Below are 7,240 nucleotides of genomic sequence, written 5' to 3' on the forward strand. Positions count from 1 at the left end.
GAGACATCAATCAATTCAGAGAGTCTGGGTTTATGGCTCCTATGCCTGGTCTATTTTCTATTAGCCAAGTCTATCGCCTGGAATTACGAACTAGAAGGAAGGAGAGAAGCTGACCTCCAGTGCTAAATGTTAACATGTGTGCCCTGGTATTCAAGAGCCAGAGTGATTTAGTTATAAGCACTGGTCACACCACTGACCCCAAGTGTTATCTGGGACAAGGCACTGACCTTCTGTGGGTCTCAGTTTCCCCATCTGCCAAATGGGGATGTGGCTATTTGGTTTTCCTCTGCTTTAGAAGGAGGAAGTGAATGCATGAGTGAGAAAAGAGAGTGCTCTTAATGATGTGAGGGATTGCTCCAACTGATGTGGGGCAGCCTCAACTTTAGGGAGCCTCTTGCACAACTGTGTGGCTCCTTAGGGCTTGACAAGATGGTCCTTTAAGCCCCAGGCCCCAGAGCTGGTCTTCCCCTCCCTAGGTTACAGAAAGCTAAACAAAACACTTTCTAGTTTTCTCTAGGAAGCTGGCAAGATGGTTGACCAGATGGCCTCCAGGCTTTCCTGTGTGACTCCTGTATTTGACTTCATTCATTGACCGAGCCTTGCAGCCCTACAGCTCAGACCAAGGGTGGCTTCCCCCAGAGCAAACTTCACCTAGGGGCCACATCCAGATGCTTGCCTAGTTCCCTTCCGGCCCTGGTGGAGGCATGAGCCTCCCCCACCTCCTGTTCACTCCTCGCTCCTCGGCCGCCAGCCCAGCAGCTGTTGCCTCAGATCAGTGTGGACCATCTAATCCTCTCTCCAGAGCCCTGGCCCCCTCCTCAGGCAGTAAATTAAGGAGGATGTAAGAACAGAGGGCACCAGCGTCAGCAGAGCGGCATCCAAAACATCCTCCCCCACCCTGTGCCTGAGTCATAGGGCCCTGAATTGGCCCCCTCTCTGCCTGGGGAGAGGGAAGAGGAGACAGGGAGAACCCAGCCTGAGGGAAGAAGGAAGTGAGAATCCAGAGGAGGGGACACCAGAGTCATGCAGGCCATGGAGCTCAGACATGAGCTTCTTTATCATGCCCTGACCCCCTAATTCCATCTCTTTCACGTGCCACACCCGCTCTGACTGTTGTGTTGTGTGTCCAGAGATGGGATGGGCAGAGAACAGTTAGCTGACAAAAGTAGGGAACACTTCACTCTAGGACACAGCCAAATCCCTGTGTTGAGGGGCTATAGTGGAAATGGTGTCTTCAGCAGCTGTCCTTGCCTCTCGCCCCTGAGAGCATAATCTACAAGACTGACCTTAAAAACTCTATTACTTTCTGACTTAAAAACACCATCCAATACTCCCTATGCATATAATGTCTTGAAGTCCCTACACGTGCTTCCAGATCTGACACCAATATACCAACAAACTGAAAATGGAGGAAGAGGGAGAATGATAACCAGATAAAACTGGTATGGCATCTACTGGTATGACCTAGAGATAAGAGCAGTATAGAAATTCTGCCCTGCTTTTCAGAGATGCCACCTGGGAGAAGGGGCTGGCGAATAATGCAGTGGCGTCTGATGTCAAGATCAGAGTAGGGTGATCAATCCCATGAGCTTGAGATTTTAAGTCAGCAAAGTCAATGCTACCTCTTAGTCTTCACGGGGACATAGCAGGATGAGACTCATCCTTCGGAAACAGGATGGAAATGTTTCATGTGCACGAGGAAAATGAGTCTGCTCAGAGGGAAGGACAAACAGTCCTATATGTCAGAGACATCAATGTTTGCATTTCAGTCTTGCTTTAAATACCATTTATATGCAGATGACTATCAACTTTCTATCTTCAGCCAAGATCTCACAAACTCCAAACTCTTACATCTATCAGTCTGCTTGATCTCATCACTTGGATATCCAACTGAGCTCTCAAACATAACTTATCCAAAACTTAACTCATGATCTCCTCCCACAAACTTGCTCTACATACAGCCTTTCCCATCTCAGCGTATGGCAACTCCATCATTCACATAGTTTAGGGCAAAACCTTGACACGGTCTCTGAATCTTCTCTTTGTCTTTCCTCTCCACTCCCACATCCAATCTGTCATGAGATACTATTGGCTCTACTTTCAAACACTATATCAAAAAGCTGACTACTACTTGGTTCCTCCACTGTTAGCACTGTGAACCCAACCACAGTTGTCTTCCACCCGGATTCCTGCCAAAGCCTTTGTACAAGTCCCCTTGCTTCTACCCTTGCCCCATCCCACCTCTCTAGCCCATCCGTCCTCAGCACAGCCACTAGAGGAATCCTTTTAAAAATGCAAGTTAGGTCTCTTCTGCTCAAAACTCTTCAAGGCTCCCATTTCACTCAGACCAAAAGCCAAAGCCCTGGCAATACCCATAAGGCTCTACGTGATCTTGTTCCCTCAACCCTTGGCCCTCATCTCCCACTACTCTTTCCTTGCTCTGCTCCAGGTACACTGACCTCTTTGCTCTTTCTCAAACCAGATTGATGTGTTTCTGTCTTAGAACTTCTGCTGTAATTGTTCCCTTTGTTTGGAATATTCTCCCTCCAGATACCTACCTTCCTCATCCCTCACCTCCTTCAAGTCTTTGCTCAGCTCTCATCTTTTCAGCAAGGTCTGCCCTCGCCATCTAAATGCAACTGAAGCTTCTCTCCTCCAAAATCCTGACCACTCTTGCTCAAATCTACTTTTTCATTTAAAAAAAATTTTTTTTAACGTTTATTTATTATTGAGAGACAGAGAGGCACAGAGTGTGATCAGGGGAGGGAACAGAGAGAGGGGGAGACACAGAATCCGAAACAGGCTCCAGGCTCTGAGCTGTCAGCACAGAGCCTGACATGGGGCCCGAACCCACCAACTGTGAGATCATGACCTGAGCTGAAGTCGGTTGCCTAACCAACTGAGCCACCCAGGCGCCCCTACTTTTTCATTGTTTTATGTGTAACACCAATATTCTTATTATCTTTATGTTTGTTGACCATCTCTCCCAGCTAAAAGGTAAGCCCCATGAGATCTGTATTTTGTTCACTACCATCTCCCAAGCGCCTGGAAACAGAATGTGTCCCACTCATGAGTGAATGAATGAGTTGAGGTGGTAAAGAGGAGAGGAATGTCCCCAAAGCTCTCTGGCTATATATTGAAATGCATCCCAGTACTGGCCCAGAGATCCATTTAGACAGTGATGGGGTCCCCATCCATCTGGATGTCCTGCCACTGTGGTAAAACTAACATGTTGCACATACTGAAGTGCCCAATTTATGGCTGATCCAATCAAACTGGGCAAAAACTGGAAGCAACATATGCCTGATATTCTTTGGTTTCACTTCATGCCTGCTACTCTGTGCTTGCCTTAATAACTGGGTAACAATCCTGGTTCTTAATTTACTCTGACCCCTTAACTTTAGATGTCTGTCCTCCCACCCATGGCAGTCAAGGCCCGCCTTATGAGAATGGCATTTAGAGACTTCTTTGGCAACTCAACTCAAACGGCTTATTTTGTCACCAACTTTTGCCCCATTTCCATTTTTGTCACAGGAGTGTGAGAAAGCACCTGAATTCATTTTCTACTGCTGTATAACAAATTACCCCAAACTTAGTGACTTAAGATAATACCCATTCCTCATCAATCACCATTACAGAAATGCAAATTAAATCCACAATGAGACACACTCTGCAATGATTTTAATTTAAAAAATTAAAAATACAGATATAACCATTGTTGGCATGGATGTGGAGAAATTGGAACTGTCATACATTGCTGAGGGAAATGTAAATGGGTACATTCACTTTGGGCAACACTCTGGTCGGCCATTCCTCAAAAAGTTAAATATAGAGTTACTATGTAACCCAGAAATTCTAATCCTAGGTATTTACCCAAGAGAATTTAAAACATATGTGCACACAAAAACCTGCTCACAAATATCCATAGCAACTCTATTTGTCAACTGTATTCATCATAGCCAAGAAAGTAGCAACAACTCACATGTCCATCAATTGATGGATGTATAAATATAATGTGTCATATCCGTAGAATGGGATATTATTCAGCCATAAAAAGGTATGAAGTATGGATATATACTACAATTCGGATGAAGCTTGAAATATGCTAAGCAAGAAAAGCCAGACACAAAAAGTCACAAACTGTATGATGTCATTTATATGAAATGTCCAGAAAAGGCAAACCCACACATACAAAAAGTGGGTTAATGATTGCCAGGGACAGGAGGAAGTGGGGAATGGGGAGTGACTACTTACTGAATATAAATTTTGTCTCTGGGGAGGGGAGGTAGTTGATGAAAATGTCCTGGAATTAGACAGTAATAATGACTACACAACCTTGTGAATATAACAACAACAACAACAACAACAACAAAATAACAACAAATACATTGAATTGTACATGTTAAAATTCATCTACATTCGGTAGATCCGAAGTCTGGGTAGGCTTGGCTGGGTTCTAATCCCAAGGTCTCGTAAGACCAAAATCAAGCTGTCAGTAGGAGGGTGGCATGAGACACATGCCAAGAATCTGCTTGAAAACTCATCAATTTGTTGGCAGGGTCCAGTCCTTGTGGTTATAGGGCTGAGGTCCTGTTCCTCGCTGGCTGTCTCTCAGCACCTTAAAGCTACTGCATATCTTCTCATATGATCCTCTACCTTTAAACTAGTAAATCAACTCAGTGCCTTGAGTCCTTCTTATGCTTCAAATCTCTCTGGCTTCCTTTTCTGCCGCCAGTGTGAGACAGTTCTTTGCCGTGAATGACTCTTGGGATTAGATTAGACCCCCCTGAGATAATCACTCCTCTTTAGGGTCAACTGTACCACGTAACATAATGCAATCAGGGGAGTGGTGTCTTATCACATTCACAGGTTCCATGGATTTAGGCATAGAATCTTGGGAGCCATTCCTAGAAATTCGGCCCCCACAGCACCTGATAATTATTTTTGGGTGGACTTACTGACAGTTTTATCTCCCAGAAGGAGCAAGCATTCCTGAGCACCTGTTCCATTCAGATGCTGGAGAATTTTATGAGTTACCCCCTCGTCTCCCTGGTCTTTAGCCCAGCCATGGCACACAGTGAATGCTGGAGCGTTTGCTCACTGTCCCTACCCTGCAGTAGGTCCCTGTTCAGTAGAGAAGACAGGGAAGTTCCAGGAGCGATAGCTGTGGGAGGTAAACACAAGTCATAGGAGCACTGTGACTTAGGGAATGTTTTTTTGAAACCACTCCTGATCTGTTTAATGAGGAGAGAAGTAGCCAACTCACTTTAGAGTTTGTGACAGTCATAGAGGTTATCTGCATGAGACAAAGGCCAAGTATGTCCCCATTTTTGGAAGGCAATTTTCAAAAAGTGGGAGGGATGATAGGCTCCCGTGAGAATATATGTTATTCAAAGGTAATATTTTTTGTTTGTTTTTTAAAGTTTATTTATTTTGAGAGAGAGAGAGAGAGAGAGAGAGCATGAGAAGGGGAGGGGCAGAAAGGGGGAGAGAGAATTTCAAGCAGGCTCCACAATGCCAGTGCAGAGCCCAATGCAGGGCTCAAACTCATGAACCGTGAGATCATGACGTGAGCCAAAATCAAGAGCAGGATGCTTAACCTAGTGAGCCACCCAGGTGCCCCAAGGTAATATAGTTTTAAAATTTTAATTGCAAATAATTCCCATGAAGGAGAAAAGTGGAGGGTGGGGGTAGGGTAGGGGGAGAGTTGTATCCAAGGAGAACAACATAGAATAATAGGACCCCTGTAGAGTTTCTTCTGATAATTGCTTTCATTCTTCCAACAAATATCTACTGTGGGCATTGTGCTGGGCACCACAATACAGGGAGAAACCAGATGAGAAATGCAGGATGCAGCCCCTACAATGGCTTCCAATGATCCCTGCCTCCTGGTATGATGTAATCCCTTCCCTCTGAGTGCGAATATCAGCAGAAGTAATGGGATGTCACCTCCAAGATTAGGTTTTGTAAAGATGCACCTTTGTTTGGGGTACATTCTCTCTCTCTCTCTCTCTCTCTCTCTCTCTCTCTCTCTCTCTCGTGCCCTCTCCCTGAGCTCACTCGCTCTGAGAGAAGCCAGTTGCCATGTTGTGGGCTGCCCCAATGGGGAGGCCCACATGGCAAGGAATTGATGTCTCCAGCCAACAGCCAGTGAGGACCTGAGGCCTGCCAACAGCCGCATAAGTGAGCTGGGCCTGGATCCTCCCCTGGTCACGCCCGCGGGATAACTGCAGCCCCAGCCAACACCTTGATGACAGCCTATAAGAGACCCTGAGCCAGAGTCACTGCTAAGCTGCTCTTGGATTCCTGACCCCCAGAGACAGGGGGATAATAAAAATTTGTTGTTTTAAGCCGCCGAGTTTTAGGAAATTTGCCATGTAGCAATAAATAACTAATACTGGAAGGTTTATGATAGAGATGACAACACTTTATTATAGTTACAATAAAGAATATACCCAAATAAACTCAGAACTCACACCTGAGAATGAACCACAGAGAGGGTTTACGAGAAGGGAGTCAGAAAGGGAAGGGGCCCCGTGTGGAGTGACAAGTGGGAAATGCTAAAGGCAGAAAATGGAATTTCTTAAGTTTCATTTAGGGCAACAAGCAGAACAAAGAAGCCTTCCTGTCAGGGCTGAGGGTGGCAGAGAAGCAGAACTCCCCAGTTTCATTCTTCATCTCTTGTCCCCAGTGAGGAGCCATGAGCCTCACGCTTCTTCACTCATTTCTCAGATGTTGCCAAGAATGTTGGCAGAATCAGGTCTGGCTGGAGCAGACTGAAGGCTATCCCAGAGCTCAGAGCTCTGCTTCTGGAGTCTTCTCCGTAGGCCCCCAGAAATCTCACTCTGTGGGCCCAAGAGCATGGGAAGTGAGATTGGTGGTACTATGGTAGCCCTTGGTGGGGGGAGGGTCTGGGGAATCGGAGGGGTCAAGTTGTTGGAGGGGGCAGACACTGTTCTTATTTCCAGAAAGAAGGAGACGGATCCTGAGACTCTAAGGGATCCTGATCTGGGGAGAGTGCCTAGAACAGAGTCTGAAGAGATCTGTTCAGGTCCGGCCCAGAGTTCACTAAACCAACAATGTGCTTTCTGGGTTTTTAAATAGCAGAGAATGAGCAATCATAGCCAGGAGCCAGGCGAGGCTGTGGGAATAGCATATCCTGGTTTCATCTCCTCATAGACGGCCTCTCACAATGCAGAAAATGGAATAAAAATACTACTAGGATGATTTACAACCATTT

The sequence above is a fragment of the Prionailurus bengalensis genome, chromosome D1 (assembly GCF_016509475.1).
Source record: "Prionailurus bengalensis isolate Pbe53 chromosome D1, Fcat_Pben_1.1_paternal_pri, whole genome shotgun sequence".
NCBI lineage: Eukaryota > Metazoa > Chordata > Mammalia > Carnivora > Felidae > Prionailurus > Prionailurus bengalensis.